Below are 18,553 nucleotides of genomic sequence, written 5' to 3' on the forward strand. Positions count from 1 at the left end.
TGTAATGAGGAGCAACCAGACGCTGCACTCAACACATTTCTGAAATTGCTTACTATAGTTACTAATAAGCATGCACCCATTAAGAAAATTACTGTAAAAACTGTTGAAACTCCTTGGTTTGATGAGGAATTCTTTGGAGCACCTTGAATGAAATGTTGGGCAAGAAGGAAAACTTGGCTCTATCATTCATTGAATCAGATGGCTCATTCACTACAAAACCCTCTGATATTGACAACAACTTTTAATTATTTTTTCATTTGCAAGATTAGCAAATTTAGGCATGACATGCCAGCAACAAACTCTAAACCGACAAATCTGAGCTTAACTGACAAAATTATGAAAGACAAGCATTGTAATTTTGAATTCCGTAAAGTTATTGTGGAAGAGGTGAAAAAATGATTGTTGTCTATCAACAATGACAAGCCACCTGGGTCTGACAACTTGGATGGAAAATGACTGAGGATGATAATGAACGATATTGCCTCTCCTATTTGCCATCTCTTCAATCTGAGCTTACAAGAACGTGTGTGCCCTCAGGCCTGGAGGGAAGCAGAAGTCATTCCGCTACCTAAGAATAGTAAAGCATCCTTTACTGGCTCAAATAGCCGACCAATCAGCGTGTTACCAACCCTTTGTAAAGTTTTGGAGAAAATGACCAGATACAATGATATTTTACTGTGAACAAATTGATGAGTTCTCTAAACTTCAGCATTCATAGCAGAATAAACACTCATATATTGTCACAAACAGGTTTGTATTACATCGTATTAGAGAAACTCACCATGAACTGCTCTCACATTACCCCTGCAGCAGCCTGTACATGGGGCTTGTTTACCATAGATCTGGGAGCCACAGTATGTAGACGTTATACTTTAACATACATGATAAGTTAATCTAAAGAAAATGTACATGTTAAGACAGCTTTAACAGTAACTGAAAACCATACTATATTCTATCTTTTGAAATGTGTTTCCCCTCCTAAATGTGGGTGTGTATTACAGTCATTGATGGAAAATGAAAGTGTTCTCATATCTACAACTGACTCTCCAGTATACTTTCCTGGTGCCAGCAGTCAGGTAAGAGGCTCTAGTGAATTCATTTCTTAAAGGTTATATTCATAGGTATTTTCTTTTGCAAAACAAATACATGTCATGTAAATCTAATATTACATACAGTAGTGGTATTTTTTATGTGTCCAGTTACGTATTTCCATTGTATATTTTGACCATACCTTTAGTCACTGTATTAAACAAAAACACATTGCTTCACTATTATTTATTTGTATTTTTTATAAGCAAACATTACTTAGATAGGACAGTGAAAACATATTTATTTTGTAAAATATGACTGGATTATGATTTGACAAATACAATGATTAAAAGCACCTGGTTTGTTTCCCTGACAGGTGCATCATGGAACCTTTGATTCACAAAATCTGTTTGTTAACTTTCCTTGTCATCTTCGCTGCCTCTTCATCTGTTGCAGGTAATAAAAATTACAAATATGTCAGAGGAGGCTGGTGGGAGGAGCTATAGCTCATTGTAATTGCTAGAATGGAATTAATGGAACGGTATCAAACACATCAAACATATGGAAACCATGTTTCCATTTATTCCATTCCAATGAGCCCGTCCTCTTGTAGCTCCTCCCACCAGCCTCCTATGAAGTATATACTGTTAACACACGTGTTATTTGTTAATACGCGTTCAGTGACAGTACTCTGGGGTTTTTTAACTTCAAAAATGTAATCAATTTTATCCATGTTTTATTTGGCTTTCCCACGATTCAAATTCAGTAGGGAGACGACTAGCCTAAGCTACGTGACATAATTACTTAGGGACCGCTTCACTAGCTGACCACCACCACCACCACCACCACCAATACCTGTGTCATGATCAGTTAACTTACCCCACTGGCCCTCTCCATAACATCTATGTACAAATCAGATAGCAGGTCTGGAAACAGTGTGGCAGGATAGGATGATTACACAGAAGGATCACCACGCTTTTACATGATAGTCTTCCTGGGGGGTGGAAGAAATAAGGAGGAGGCAAGTTGATTTAACGCTGATCGCTTTTATTAAAATGTCTACAATACAGTGAAACAATTAATAAATCATTCCGCCAGAGGTACCGGATCCGGGCAAATAGGTGGCGGAACAAACAAAGTCAAATCTGAGAGGTGCCGGATCCTATTCCGGGTCAAATTAAGCACTGCCTGTACTTCTACCTGTGTTTCATCTCTTGTTTGAGAAAAAAAAAAATTGCACTACTGCAAACAAGTATTAACTCATTGAACCACTGCCTTTTTCTCTCTAGATGAGAATGTCAGGTTCTATTTTAATTTACAGCTGATTTACGTTTTCACATTTCCTTGGTTGTAGCTTCAGTACCTCATGGCACCAGGATCATGTGGTAAACAATCACCACAATAGAAAAGTAATATGATTTCCATCTCCTATGACTCACAAACCTGATCCACCTGTAAGTTAAGTTTATGCGACACCTTCAGTTTTGAGTATGACCTGCTCTATGGCTCTGAAACAAGACCCATGATGATGATGTTAAGGTGTGCCCTTACAAAGCAAACATTCATCGAGGTACACTACATGCTCAACAGTAGGTGGGTACCTGCTCGAGAGGTCAGGCATTGATGTTGGGTGTGGCTCACAGTCGGCTTTCCAATTCATTCCAAAGGTATTCGATGAGGTTGAGGTCAGGGCTCTGCGCAGGTCAGGCATTTTCTTCTACACCGATCTCAACAAACCATTTCTGTATCGACCTCGCTTTGTGCACAGGGGCATTGTTATGCTGAAACAGGAAAGAGCCTTCCCCAAACTGTTGCCACAAAGTTGGAAGAACAGAATCGTCTAGAATGTCATTGTATGCAGTAATGTAAACATTTCACTGTAACTAAGGGGCCTAGCCAGAACCATGGAAAAAAGCCCCAGACAATTATTCCTCCTCCAAAAAACATTACAGTTGGCACTATGCATTGGGGCAGGTAGCATTCTCCTGGCATCCGTCAAACACAGATTTGTCCATCGGACTGCCAGATGGTGAAGAGTGATTTATCATTCCAGAAAACGTGTTTCCACTGCTCCAGATTCCAATGGCGACGAACTTTACACCACTCCAGCCAACGCTTGGCATTGCGCATGGTGATCTTAGGGTTGTGTGCGGCTGCTCGGCCATGGAAACCCATTTCATGAAGTTCCCAACAAACATTTATTGTGCTGACGTTTCTTCCAGGGGCCGTTTGGAACTCGGTAGTGGGTGCTGCAACGGAGGACAGACGATTTTTACGTGGTACGCGCTTCAGCACTTGGCTGTCCTGTTCTCTGAGCTTCTGTGACGTACCACTTTGCGGCTGAACCATTGTTGTTCCTAGAGGTTCCCACTTCACAATAACAGCACTTACAGTTGACTGGGGCAGCTCTAGCATTGCATACATTTGACGAACTGACTTGTTGGAAAGGTGGCATCCTATGACGGTGCCACGTTGAAAGTCACTGAGTTCTTCAGTAAGGCCATTCTACTGCCAATGTTTGTCTATGGAGATTGCATGGCTCTGTGCTTGGTTTTATACACCTGTCAGCAGTGGGTGTTGCTGAAATAGCCGAAACCACTAATTTGAAGGGATGTCCACATACTTTCGTATATATAGTGTACCTTAATTTGTGAAACTTTATAAGAAGCTAGGCGTACGTCACTACTTCACAGCATTTTAATGTTTTTTATTTAAAAAAATAATATATATATCAAAATGCGTTTGTTGGCAGAAATGCCTTCTGGAACATGTGGACTTTCATGTGCCTTAATAACAAACTTGTACGCCATCTGTAAAGAGGAGTACAATTTTGAAATTACAATCCTAGTTTGTTTAGCCACAAAAAAAACAGGAACCTTCCTACTAGCCATGTTTGGCTGAGATAATGGTTGGGCTGAACATGCCGAGAGATGAGTTCGGATTGGTCTGCCATGTAGCCCGCTTCTGTCTATAACATACACTACTCAGTATGTGTAGATATTATTTTCTACCGCTGCTTTTTTGAAAGATATAACTAGCCATGGAGACTTGGTATAAAGCTCGCTGCCATTGGACTCTGGAGAGGTTGTGAATTCAAATCCCAGGTGTGGTTGTGTCCCAAGTGTGCTAACCAATGCTAAGATGATTTCCATTTAAGTTCCAGTCAATTCAGAATTTAAACAAATTCCACCTCCTAGTTTTCCAGTATTGAAAATAATTGGAATTCGAATTGGAATCTGTGTACTTCATGAATAAAGTTTGTTGTATATTTACTAGCAAATTACAGTTCAGCTCTAGAAATACACAGAAAGTGTTTTCTACTATTTTCACTGCAACTCAGTAGCCGGTAACTTACTGTAAAATAATAAGCACATCTAAAGTATCCTATAAGTTCCTAAAATGCAATTGCAAGTCAGGCATGCCAAGTTAATTTGCAGGATGGGCCAAAAAGTAGCCTACCCAAGTGCTTTGCGATTGACAGTGTCGTGTCTTTGGCTATGCCAAATTAATTGCTATTACATGCTATTCTATAAAATAATTTCTCCGTAATTAATATTACCTGATTGAACTAATCATGTAAATGTAATTAACTAGAGAGGGACACCACAAAATAATATTTATAGAGCTGTTATCTTTCGAATAAACTCTTAAAGATTTAGTAATATTTTACATCCATAGCAGTCACATTAATCGTCATTTTATTCAGTCTCATCTGAAAGTTGTAAATCCTTGGTTATCTGCAAGAATCCTGGCTAACAAGTTGAATCAGCAATACAAAATTGGGTTTAATTATTTATTTACTAAATACCTACCTAATCACACAGAATCACACATACACAATTAAATCATAACTTGATTACAAACTGCCGTCATAAAGGAAAACGTCCCTAGCGGCGGAACAGATATGACAGCTTGTTACACAAAGAAAAGGGGCGGGATTTTAGTGAAAGAGCGGGAGACTGGAACATAGGCGAAGCTGTGTTATCGTAAATACAGTATCTTATGCATTCTAAATTACCGCCCATTTGAAGAAGGAAAATGCAATAAATATTTACTCTGAGCTGCGCTTCAGTAGGTTGGTGGTAGATGGAAGACCGTATCGCCAACCCGAGTTCTCTGTCCTTTAAAGAATGTCTCTGGTGGTCACTGGATATGTGGTAACGTCGTTGTGGAGTAGACGGGATACTCTGACTGTCCTTCCTAACCTGCGTTTGTAGCAGCTGTTGCCAACTCAACGGCTAGGAGGTATCACTTCTGTAGTGAATACGAGTTCAAAGTTCATACCATTTACAACCAAAGTCCATGCTGATGTTGGCTTAGTTCTGTAGTTATTATCTGAACCATTCTGACATCGGATCGTCATTCTAAATGTACCCGGAACAGGAAGTTATATTTTTGTCAATGGCTTTTATAGTGGAGGGAGAGGGGTGTGTCTGAAAAGTTTATAACCCATGTCTCTTCACAGGGGCGGGCCACTGGTTGAGCAGAGGCCAAACTTATGAAAACCCAAATCTCTCATTTGGAAGCTAAAATTACATTTCATCTCTTCACAAATAATTTCATATTCAAACATTTGAATTAAACAACAATTCCATGTGAATCCGATACCTCTGACGTTTAGACTTTCCACAGTAGAGTTTATGTCATTCTATCATTGATGAGAATGTGTCAGAGGGCAACCGAACTGACATAATATACCTTAAGTACCACTGCATATGTTCAGTTGGTCGGATTACCAGAATATAGTTCATTTCCCCCAACTTCTGATGTTCCCAGAATCTCTATGTTAACCAATGGGTTTTCTTATGTCACATCAGTTATAGTAGGGAGAGGGAAAAAGGGGGAAAGAGGTATTTATGACTGTCATAAACCTACCCCCAGGCCAACGTCATGACAACAGTAAATTATTTAGTATTTATTAGGATCCCCAATTAGGTGCTGCCGAGGCAGCGGCTACTCTTCCTGGAAAAAACACAACAAATTAAATACATAATATAGACACATATACATAAATACATTTACAACACAATTCAGCCATTCTAAAAAAATAAATACAGTTTGTCCTTTATTTATAGGGGGAGATCAATCTGATCCTAACTGTTATAGGCCTATTTCTATGTAGCCCTGTTCATCAAAAGTGTTGGAAAAACTTGTCAATTATTAACTGGCTGGCTTTCTTGATGTCTATAGTATTGTCTCTGGTATGCAATCTGGATCTGTTCAGGTTATGGATGTGTCACTGCAACCTTAAAGGTCCTCAATGATGTCACCATTGCCCTTGATTCTAAGCAATGTTGTGCTGCTATTTTTTATTGACTTGGCCATAGCTTTTGATACGGTAGACCACACCATTTTTGTGGGCCGGCTAAGGAGTATTGGTGTCTCTGAGGGGTCTTTGGCCTGGTTTGCTAACTACCTCTCTCAAAGAGTGCAGTGTATAAAGTCAGAAAATCTGTTGTCTCAGCCACTGCCTGTCACCAAGGGCATACCCCAAGGCTCGAACCTAGGCCCAATGCTCTTCTCAACTTACATCAACAACATAGCTCAGGCATTTGGAAGATCTCTCACCCATTTATATGCAAATGATACAGTCTTATACTCAGCTGGCCCCTCCCCAGATTTTGTGTTAAATGCTCTACAACAAAGCTTTCTTAGCGGCCAGCAAGCTTTCTCTACCCTTAACCTTGTTCTGAACATCTCCAAAACAAAGGATATGTGATTTGGTAAGAAGAATGCCCCTCTCCCCACAGGTGTGATTACTACCTCTGATGGTTTAGAGCTTGCGGTAGTCACCTCATTCATGTACTTGGGAGTATGGCTAGACAGTACACTGTCCTTCTCTCAGCACATATCAATGCTGCAGGCTAAAGTTAAATCTAGACTTGTTTTCCTCTTCCGTTATCGCTCCTCTTTCACACCAGCTGCCAAACTAACCCTGATTCAGATGACGGAGACATAATTTATAGATCAGCAGGGTAGGGTGGTCTTGAGCAGGTAGATGTTCTTTACCATTCGGCCATCAGATTTGCCACCAATGCTCCTTATAGGACACATCACTGCACATTGCAAGACCCACTGTTTGATGCTTATTTGTAAAACCCTCTTAGCACTCACTCCCCCCTGTCTGAGATATCTACTGCAGCCCTCATCCTCCACATATAACACTCGTTCTGCCAGTCACATTCTGTTAAAGGTCCCCAAAGCACACACATCTCTGGGTCCCTCCTCTTTTCAGTTCGCTGCAGCTAGCGATTGGAACAAGTTGCAACAAACAATCAAACTGGACAGTTTTATCTCAATCTCTTCATTCAAAGACTCAATCATGGACACACTTACTGACATTTGTGGCTGCTTTGCGTGATGTATTGTTGTCTCTACCTTCTTGCCCTTTGTGCTGTTGTCTGTAACCAAGAATATTTGTACCATGTTTTGTGCTGCTAACATTTTGTGTTGCTACAATGTTGTAGTCATGTTGTGTTGCTACCATGCTGTGTTGTCATGTGTTGCTGCCTTGCTATGTTGTTGTCTTAGGTCTCTCTTAACGTAGTGTTGTCTTGTCTCTCTTGTTGTGATGTGTATTCTGTCCTATAGTTATATATTTTTCTTTTCTTTTTAAACCCGTCCCCGCAGGAGGCCTTTTGTCTTTTGGCAGGCCGTCATTGTAAACAAGAATTTGTTCTTAACTGACTTCCCTAGTTAAATAAAGGTTAAATAAAATAAAAAATTCAGCAGACACTTCCATGACCTCAAATAAAAAATCCCAGAACTGTTATATACGCACAAAAAGCTTGTATCTATAAAATGTTGTGCACACATTTGTTTACATCCCTGCTAGTGAGCATTTCTACCTTGCCAAGATAATCCATCCACCTGACAGTTGTGGCATATCAAGAAGCTGATTAAACAGAATGATCATTATACCTTCTGCTGGGGACAATAAAAGGCCACTCTAAAATGTACAGTTTTGTCACACAACACAATGCCACAGATGTCTCAAGTTTGGAGGGAGTGTGCAATTGGCCTGCTGACTGCAGGAATGTCCATCTGAGCTGTTGCCAGATAATTTAATGTTTATTATCCACCATATGCCGCCTCCAACGTAGTTTTAGAGGATTTGGCAGTACATCCAACAGGCCTCACAACCGCAGACCACATGTAACCATGCTGGCACAGGACCTCCACATCCACTTCCTTCACCTGCGGGATCATCTTTATATTTTTGTTCAGTGTATAATACAAAAAGCATAAAAATGTGTGTGTCTCTTCACAGTCCCCGTCGTGCCGTAAGGTGTATTTTCATCTGTTTTTTTATATCTGTTTTTATTGCTACATTGAGTTACTTGGGGTGGCAGAGAGTTCCATTTAGTCACGGCTCTATTTAATACTGTTTGTTTCCCAGCCTCTGTTCTGGACCTGGGGACTGTGAAGAGACCTCTGGTTGCATGTCTTGTTTGATACCAATGAGTGTCAGAAAATATTAAACGTCGAGGCGCATTCTGACAATGACTGCTGCAAGTTCAGGACTCACGGACCCACACATACCCCTCTGCATGACTCTTCTAATCTGCAGCTTATTTGGTCTATAAAAATGCAGGAAGAGGTATTTTGCCAACATCTATTTAGGCATATTAAAACACCTTTGTGTTTTCTGATCACGATTATCATACGATGCGACTGTGAACTGTCAATTCCCGGATACGATTCCGGATACCAGTATGTTCAGGTTGGCACACCCCTACTTCATACCTTCTGTTCTGTCACACTTTCTCCTCCTCCCTCCTTCTAGACCTCAGCCTCTCAGTCCCTCCTGACCCTGTAGTTGCCTTTGCTGGTCATGACATCATCCTTCCCTGTCATCTCTCTCCTCAAACCAGTGCAGTTGCCATGGATATCAGGAGGATCAGAGATCTACATTTTGCTGAGTCCCTGTACCTATATGAAGACAGAATTAGGGAAGAAGGGAGAGGCTATGAGGGCAGAGTGATTCTGTTCACCCAGGAGCTGGAAAGAGGCAACATATCACTGCTGTTGAAGAATGTCAAGGTGTCAGATTAGGGGCGCTACAAATGCCAAGCCAGCCACTTGAACTGGATTCAGGAAGCAGACATTGTGTTACTGGTTACATGTAAGTTAAGTCAAAGTACAAAATAAATAAAAAATATTCATAAAGAGTATATATACTAGGTAGGAAACTGTATATACAGTTAGCTCCAAAATAATTGGGACGGTGACAAATGTTTTGTTATTTTGGCTCTGTACTCCAGCACTTTGGATTTGATATGATACAATGACAATGAGGTTACCAATTTAGTGGTCTTGTGGTTAGAGTGTCTGCACTGAGATTGGAAGGTTGTGAGTTCAATCCCTGGCTGAGTCATACCAAAGGCTGTAAAAAGGACTTCATGTGTTTCTGCTTAGCATTAAGGAGCCTCTGTTATATCTGTTTTTATTGCTAGATGAGTGTCCAGTCCAGGGTGTGCACTTGTAGGCTCCTGCTTGTTCAAATTAGTAATCCTACCATGATTATGCAGAGTCCTCAATAATCATGAGTGAGAAAGTTACAGATGCACAAATATCATACCCCTAAGACATGCTAATCTCTCACCATTGCAGTAACAGGGTAGGTTAGCATTTTAGGGGCGGTATGATATTCATGGTCCTGTAACTAGGGCTGTGGCGGTCAGAACATTTTGTCAGCTGGTGATTGTCAAGCAAATAACTGCCGGTGTCACGGTAATTGATAGGTAATTAACATTAACACATTAAGCATCTCCTGTCTTCCACACAGCCAACAAGCCACTGATGCAGACCTTTGAACATCTAGATTTAAAAAAGTTTAATTGTCTAAAGAAACATGATATTAAGAAAATGTAGTCTATCTCAGAAGAACAGAATAGCATACTCCAAGTTGTCCTTATGTTTGTAAGGAATACTCAGGGCGAAAAAGGTGTAGATTCACCCGCAGAGCGCAGCAGATGTTTATTATGCCGTCGCAGAAGGCATGAATCGTGGTCACAGGCAGGCAATGGTCAATCACAGGCAGGCAATGGTCAATCACAGGCAGGCAATGGTCAATCACAGGCAGGCAATGGTCAATCACAGGCAGGCAATGGTCAATCACAGGCAGGCAATGGTCAATCACAGGCAGGCAATGGTCAATCACAGGCAGGCAATGGTCAATCACAGGCAGGCAGTCAAAAACAAACACCTTAACCATACAAACAGAAAGAGCTGAACTAAATAAGGAGCTGATGAGACCAGGTGAGAAACAAACACAGGTGAAATCAATGAACAATAATGAAAGACAGGACTACGTTCCAGACCACAAAAAAACAGGGCTACATTCAAGAACAAAAAGAAAAAGACCACAATGTTGACTAAGAAAAGAAAAGCAGAACCTTACAATGTTAGGTCCTGATCTGGCTATGCCATATGGCTGTAGGCTACACTAGTTCATTTAGCAGACAAGATTTAATTAGAATTCAGTGGCATTATTTTAAAATATGAAGAATACAATTGAACCAAGCTGAATAAAATAGAAAGGATATTTTCTCCAAACTATTTGAGTGATTTTTAATACATTCTAATTCTGAATGATGCGACTAATGATTATTTGAAAAATGTTGCATTAAACACGTGAGCTCGGCTTTGTTTTTTGCGCAAACTGTACACAATTCATCAGTCTCTGATTCACAATTTGACAAGCACTTGATAATGTCTCGTATTTCCCGGCGACATCCCCTTAGCATGGCCGTAATGCCTCCTATAAAAAGCCATGCCCTTTGTGGGCAGTGGCCGTTGTGCTGAATATAATAATTCTATTTCCATTCTCCCTGCTGCTTGCTGCGTGCTACGAAGCACCTCTCTCTCACATTGCTCTCCGTCATTTGATAATGCCTCAAATTTCTCAGTGGCATCCCATTTGTGTCCTTAAGGCACCCTAAAAAAATCCATGCCTTTCGTGTCCTGGCGTGGTGCGTTGTGCCCTTCTCCCTAAGTGTGCTGCGCAATCTGAAGCGTCTCTCACTCACACGGCTCTCTGTCACGTAATCAGGTCTTTCTCATTGGCTACAAGTGAAGACAGACACAACAGGGAGAGAGAGCTCACTGCTCGTGTCCTTATCCAATTTCGAGGCACATATTGAAGATATTGGAAGAACTGTCCACATTACTATTCGTCAGCCAACAAGATGAGTAGACCTAACGGACAGCAAAATCACTAGCCATATGTCAATCTACTATCCCCCATAGTACAACAGTTAACCTATTCTATTCTGTGCAATAAATAAATATTCCAAACATATTCTGGGACAGTTGTGGGATGCGATAGATCTCAAAATAATACAACCACTAGCATCCATAAAATATGTTTATGCAATAAGGCTCACGCAACACATCAGAACATTTAGTTTAAAATGCTAATAAACAATTAAGCTATCTCTTCACATTATAAGGTCAACTATGCGCACATGGCAGTAGGCTATAAGCTCAAATGTTCCATTAGTGGGAAAACACCCTGATCAAAAGTGACTGCAAATGTGATTATGCATGTAATTCTTTTATTATAAAGTAGTATTTTCATGGTGAAAATGATCTTCTCTTAACTTGAAACTCACACGTTGCTTATCAGTTAGGCTCTACACCCGTTGTAAAGAAGATTAATGTGCTTAGTTTTAAGAAGTTATTTGGCCACTTTAGTTGTGATACAAACCTTATCAAAACATAAAGGCCTGTTGGCAAGGCTACATGAGGTGTGTGACTATGATTTGAAAAAGCATCCATTGTTTCTTGCCTTACGCTGGGCATCATTCACAAGTGATAAAATATGATTCACAAGTGATAGGCTAATATTTTCACCCATCAGACTATTCTTGATTTAATCTTGTCTTTACATATACTTAATAGGATACATGTTGAAATTAGTTTTTATTTAGATTGAACCATTATCATGCACCTGTCATGAAACAGGGGAAAAATACATGTCATCTTTGCACTAAAATAGCGAGGGGAGGATGCTTTTCCCGTATTTCATTTTCACTGCCAGCCAAGTAGGCTGTGCTCCTGTTGTAAAGAGAAGCAATGTGCTTAATATTAGGAAAGTTGAGAAATAAATATAGTAGGCCTAGTCTAATGAAAGCTGATTTGACTCTCCTCTTTTTAATAGAGGCCATCACTCTTTTCTCACGCAATTGAACAGCTTATAGAAATGTTGCGCCACATGAGCTCATGGGCTCTCATGAAGTGTTTGATTAGAATTTCGATTACATTTGCATTGATTTCAGAGTGATTAGATGGACAATAGATTGCTGAGTACCAGGCAGTTAGCACGTTTGGTAGGCTACTAATGACCATCAGCAGAATCAGCGCCTGGAGAAGCCTCGTGAATGCTGGTGTGGCGATAATACCGTCACCATAACAGCCCTATCTGTAATTTTCTCATTCATCATTATTCACGATTCATATTAACTTTTGACTACTTTAATACACATATAAATGAATTTAACCCAATACTCTTGGTCCCCTAAAATGAGGGGACTATGTACAAAAAGTGTGGCAATTTCTAAACTGTTATGGTTGAAAATACCCTCAAATTAATTATATATTTTCAAATCCAAAGTGCTGGGGTATAGACCCAAAACAACAAAAATACTTTGAGCTCACTGTGTATATACATTATTTAATAATCGTCAGTGGTGGAAAAAGTGCTCAATTGTCATACTTGAGTAAAAGTAAAGATATAGGTGAAAGTATAGGTGAAAGTCACCCAGAAAAAATACTACTTGAGTAAAAGTCTAAAAGTTTGGTTTTAAATATACTTAAGTATTAAAAGTTAATGGAATTGCTAAAATGTACTTAAGTATAAAACTTTTTTTTTTTAATCCCTTCTATTAAGTGAGACAGACGGCACCATTTTCTTTTTCTTTTTTATTTACGGATAGCCAGGGATACACTCCAACACTCAGACATCATTTACAAACAAGCATTTGTGTTTTGTGATTATGCCAGATTAGATGCAGTAGGGATGACCAGAGATGTTCTCTTGATAAGTGTGTGAGTTGGACCATTTTCCTGTCAAAATGTAACGAGTACTTTTGGGTGTCAGAGAAAATGTATGGAGTAAAAAGCACATTCTTTCTTTAGGGATGTAGTGAAGTAAAAGTAAAAGTTGTCAAAAGTATAAATAGTGAAGTAAAGTACACATACCACAAACAACTACTTAAGTAGTACTTTAAAATAGTTTTCACTTAAGTACTTTACACCACTGATAATTGTGTATACATAGAACCGGGGAACCATTTTAGAATCTCCAATACTGCATAAATAAGTACATTTATAAAAATAAATATATATTTATCATTTTTTAAAAGAAGGTGGAATCACACCCTACACAGATACTAAATTCAGTTACGTTTTAGGATATAACATTTTTGTCCGCTGAATTGAGCAGAGCAGGGCGGTTTCCCCAGGATCTGCATAAGGAAGCACAACAGAGTTTTCATCCAGCTCAGCTGTAGCTCAGAGAACTGGTACCCAGAGTCTCACATGCTGTGGACGGACCGCTGTGGGAAGGAGATCACCTCAGCAGAGACAGAGAGACCCAAACAGTAGGAGGGGCGTGTCCTGTACTCCATCACCAGTCACATGAGAATAGGGAATGACCAACTGGAGGGGGTCACATGTGTAGTGAGGTCACAGGACTGGGAAACCATTCTAGAATCTCCATTACTGTAGATGACTGGTGAGTTATTTTAGGCACTAGAATGCTGGCATAAGTTTGAAGTCCAGGGCCTAGTTTGTTATTCAGTTACCAACAGTAAAGGTTAGGACTGGGGGGTAGGGAGAGCTGATGACCAGTCAGATGTAAAGATCATCCAGATAATGGGGCTGGGACTACAGTGATATAATCTGTTGCTGTGGTAAATCTGACATGTCTAATATTTTTGATTGCTTCAGTATACTGTATAATACACTGACCCTTGACCCTAATTCTTTCCTATAACAGAGGAGTTCTACCTCAGCAATTTACCTGATCGGGTCTACATCTCTGCGTTTGTGATTCCTGTGTGTATCACTGCATCTGTGCTCTTTGTCATGCATCAGCAAAGAGGTTGGTCTCTCTTTTTATTTAGTATGTCTAGATTAAGGAATTTTTGTATTTTTTATTTTAGAATTTTTTTGAAATTTGGACCCTTATGTAGACCTAGCCCCACCCAGATCCGTTCCACACATCAAAGGGGATTGGAGGCGAAGAAAAAACAAATAAGTGCTACCAAATATAACAATATGCATTTCATAAATATTACCAAGTGTATAAATAAGACGTATGAAACACGTCTGTAAAACCACAATGAGGACATACACTTTTTTTTTTATACACTTTTGTAATATTTATGAAATGCATATTGTTATATTTGGTAGCACTTATTTGTTTTTCCTTCGCCTCCAATCCCCTTCGATGTGTGGAATGGATGTGGGTGGGGCTAGGTCTACATAAGGGTGCAAATGTAAAAAAAAATCTAAATAATTCACAAAAGCTCTGACGAAGGCCGTGAGGCCGACACATAAGCTTATTAAAGGTGCACTTGGCAGTTGGCGTTCCAATTGATCCCAAAGGTCTTTGATGGGGTTGAGGTCAGGGCTCTTTGCAGGCCAGTCAAGTTCTTCCACACCGATCTCAACAAACCACAAACCATTTGGCAAAGAGTTAAATCTTGGTTTCATCAGACCAGAAATCCTTTTGGCAAACTCCAAGTGGGCCTTCATGTGCCTTTTACTGAGAAGTGCCTTCCGTCTGGCCACTATACCATAAAGGCCTGATTGGTGGAGTGCTGCAGAGATGTTTGTCCTTCTGGAAGCTTCTCCCGTCTCCAAATAGGAACTCTGGAGCTCTGTCACCTGACCAAGTCCTTTCTCCCCCGATTGCTCAGTTTGAACGGGCGGCTAGCTCAAAGAAGAGTCTTGGTGGGTCCTAACTTCTTCCATTTAAGAATGATGGTGGCCACTGTGTTCAATGCTGCAGAAATGTTTTGATACCCATCCCCAGTTCTGTGCCTCGACACAATCCTGTCTCGGAGCTCAATGGACAATTCCTTCGACCTCATGGCTAGGTTTTTGCCTTTCCAAATCATGTCCAATCAATTGAATTTACCACAGGTGGACTCCAATCAAGTTGTAAAAACATCACAAGCATGGTCAATGCAAACATGGTGCACCTGATCTCAATTTCGAGTCTCATAGCAAAGGGTCTGAATAATTGTATGTCAGGTATTTATATAATTTAAACATTTTATTTTAAGTTTCTAAAAACCTGTTTTCACTTTGTCATTATGGGGTATTGTGTGTAGATTGATGAGATGTAAAAAAAAAAAAATTTTTTTAGAATAAGGCTGTAACGTAATAAAATGTGGAAAAAGTCAAGGGGTCTGAATATTTTCCAAATACACTGTTTATGCAAAAGTATATGGACACCTTTTCAAACTAGTGGATTCGGCTATTTCAGCCACACCCATTGCTGACAGGTGCATAACATCGAGCACACAACCATGCAATCTTCATAGACAAACATTGGCATAAGAATGGCCTAACTGAAGAGCTCAGTGACTTTCAATGTGGCACCGTCATAGCATGCCACCTTTCTAACGTCAGTTTGTCAAATGTATGCCCTGCTAGAGTTGCCCTGGTCAACAGTAAGTGCTTTTATTGTGAAGTGGAAATGGCTAGGAACAACAACGTCTCAGCCGCGAAGTGGTAGGCCACACAAGCTCACAGAATGGGACCGCTGAGTGCTGAAGCACGTAACACGTAAAAATCGGCTGCCTTCTGTTGCAGCACTCACTACCAAGTTCCAAACTGCTGCTGGAAACAACGTCAGCAGAAGAACTGTTTGTCAGGAGCTTCATGAAATGGGTTTCAATGGCCGAGCAGCTGCACACAAGCCTAAGATCATCATGCGCAAATCCAAGCATCGGCTGGAGTGGTGTAAAGCTTGCCGCCATTGGACTCTAGAGCAGTGGAAACCCGTGATGAATCATGCATCACCATTTGTCAGTCTGACAGATGAATCTGGGTTTGGCAGATGCCAGGAGAATGCTACCTGCCCAAATCCATAGTGCCAACTGTAAAGTTTGGTGGATGAGGAATAATGATCTGGGGCTGTTTTTCAGGGAAATCTTAACGCTACAGCATACAATGAGATTCTAGACGAGTCTGTGCTTCCAACTTTGTGGCAACAATTTGGCGAAGGCACTTTCCTGTTTCGGCATGACAATGCCCCTGTGCACAAAGCGAGGGCCATACAGAAATGGTTTGTTGAGATCGGTGTGGAAGAACTTGACTGGCCTGCAAGAGCCCTGACCTCAACCCCATCAAAGACCTTTGGGATTAATTGGAACGCCAACTGTGAGCTAGGCCTATTCACCCAACATCAGTGCCCGACCTCAGCAATGCTCTTGTGGCTGAATTGAAGCAAGTCCCCACAGCAGTGTCCCAACATCTAGTGGAAAGCCTTGCCAGAAGAGTGGAGGCTGCTATAGCAGCAAAGGGGGGGACCAACTCCATATTAATGCCCATGATTTTGGAAGTAAATGTTCAATGAGTATGTGTCCACATACTTTTGGTCATGTAGTGTATAAAGAGTGATACTCAGTGTGTGTGTTGACTATTCCCTCAAACATAACACTTTGTATTCAGGACATAAAGTTTATATCTTTGGCACATTTATTTGCAATTTTACTTTAGTGCCTTATTGCAAACAGGATTCATGTTTTGGAATATTTTTATTCTGTACAGGCTTCCTTCTTTTCACTCTGTCAATTAGGTTAGTATTGTGGGGTAACTACAATGTTGTTGATCCATCTTCAGTTTTCTACTAACAGCCATTAAACTCTGTAATTGTTTTAAAGTCAACTTTGGTCTCATGCTGAAATCCCAGAGCCGTTTCCTTTCTCTCCGCCTACTGAGTTAGGAAAGATGCCTGTATCTTTGTAGTAACTGGGTGTATTGATACACCATCCAACGTGTAAATTAATAACTTCTCCATACTTATAGCAATATTCAATGTCTTCTTTATTTTACCTTTTTTCCCATCTACCAATTGGTACCCTTCTTTGCAAGGCCTCCCTGGTCTTTGTGGTTGAATCTTTGTTTGAAATTCACTGCAAGACAAGAAGGATGTTACAAATAATTGTATGTGTGGGGTACAGAGATGAGGTATTATTAAAAAATCTTGTTGAACACTATTATAGCTTTCTTCATCAGTCAAACCTTTCTTTCTTTCAGTGGATGTGACTCTGGACACTGACACCCTCAAAGCCCAAACTCACTGTATCTGAATATAATAAATCTGTCAAGTATGGAGAGAGAAGGGAACTGAGAAGAGGTTTGAGGAAAAGCACTGTGTCTTGGGAATGGAGGGATATGATACAGGTAAACACTACTGGGAAGTTTACCTGGGGAAGAAGAGCCAATGGAGAACAGAAACAACATCCCAATGATTTCAGAGAATGGCTACTGGAGCATACGTTTGGAAAACTGAGTTTTGAAAACAGTTGAAAAGCCTGTTAAAACTTCTTATGGGCATCTAGCGTCCCACCTGGCCAACATCCGGTGAAATTGCAGAGCGCCAAATTCAAAATACAGAAATAGTCAAATTAAACATTCATAAAAATAGAAGTGTTATACATCAGTTTAAAGATTAACTTCTTGTTAATCCAGCCGCTGTGTCAGATTTCAAAAAGGCTTTATGGCGAAAGAGGACAGCGCATCTCTTACAAAAGCATACAAACATTTTACAACCAAGTAAAGGCTGATTTTCTTTTGTGGCTGGCAGTTGGCATGACCAATTTATCGTGTAAATTGCGACCTCTCCTATACACAATAAGTCTTGGATTTTTAAATTCAGCCGGCAAAACTGGGTCCGATGATAAAATATGCCAGTGTTTCTTGACCACATCTCCCACTTTTTGCGAATTCAAAGTATATGTAGTTGTGAACATTACGGATTGTTCTGTAGCTTTAGCGGGTCTTTTTTGTAACAGTTCATCTCATGTTTTTTCCAATGCCAGATTATGAGCTTCATCCACACATTGTGACGAATAGCCTCTTAGAAACCTCATGCGCATCTCCGCTGCTTTTTCTAGATAATCCTCTGTGGAGTGGCATACACGGCTCAGTCTGAAAAACTGGCTTCTTGGAAGTCCTCTTTTTAATGGCTCAGGGTGGAAGCTGTCACCCTGTAATAGAGTATTTCTGTCCGTTTCTTTTCTATACAGAGTTGTAAACAAGGTTCCATTTGATTTCTCAATCCACATATCGAGATAATGAACACGTTGAGTGTCACATTCAATAGTGAATTTGAGATTGGTGTCAATGTAATTGAGTAGTGCCATAAAATCTGACAGCTCTTTTTCAGTTCCTTCCCATATGACAAATTTGTTGTCAATATATCGATACCACTTCAGGACTTTGTTATTAACAAAATGTTCTTCAAAAAGACCCACATAAAGGTTAGCATAGCTCGGAGAAT

General features: G+C 40.2%; 1 pseudogene; it reads left to right on the forward strand.

Moving 5' to 3' along the window:
* The first annotated feature begins 933 nt into the window (after window positions 1–933).
* LOC129835478 (butyrophilin subfamily 1 member A1-like) lies at window positions 934–17,360 on the forward strand (annotated as a pseudogene).
* The last annotated feature ends 1,193 nt before the right edge of the window (window positions 17,361–18,553 follow it).

Source organism: Salvelinus fontinalis, chromosome 36, assembly GCF_029448725.1.
Source record: "Salvelinus fontinalis isolate EN_2023a chromosome 36, ASM2944872v1, whole genome shotgun sequence".
Taxonomy (NCBI): Eukaryota; Metazoa; Chordata; class Actinopteri; order Salmoniformes; family Salmonidae; genus Salvelinus; species Salvelinus fontinalis.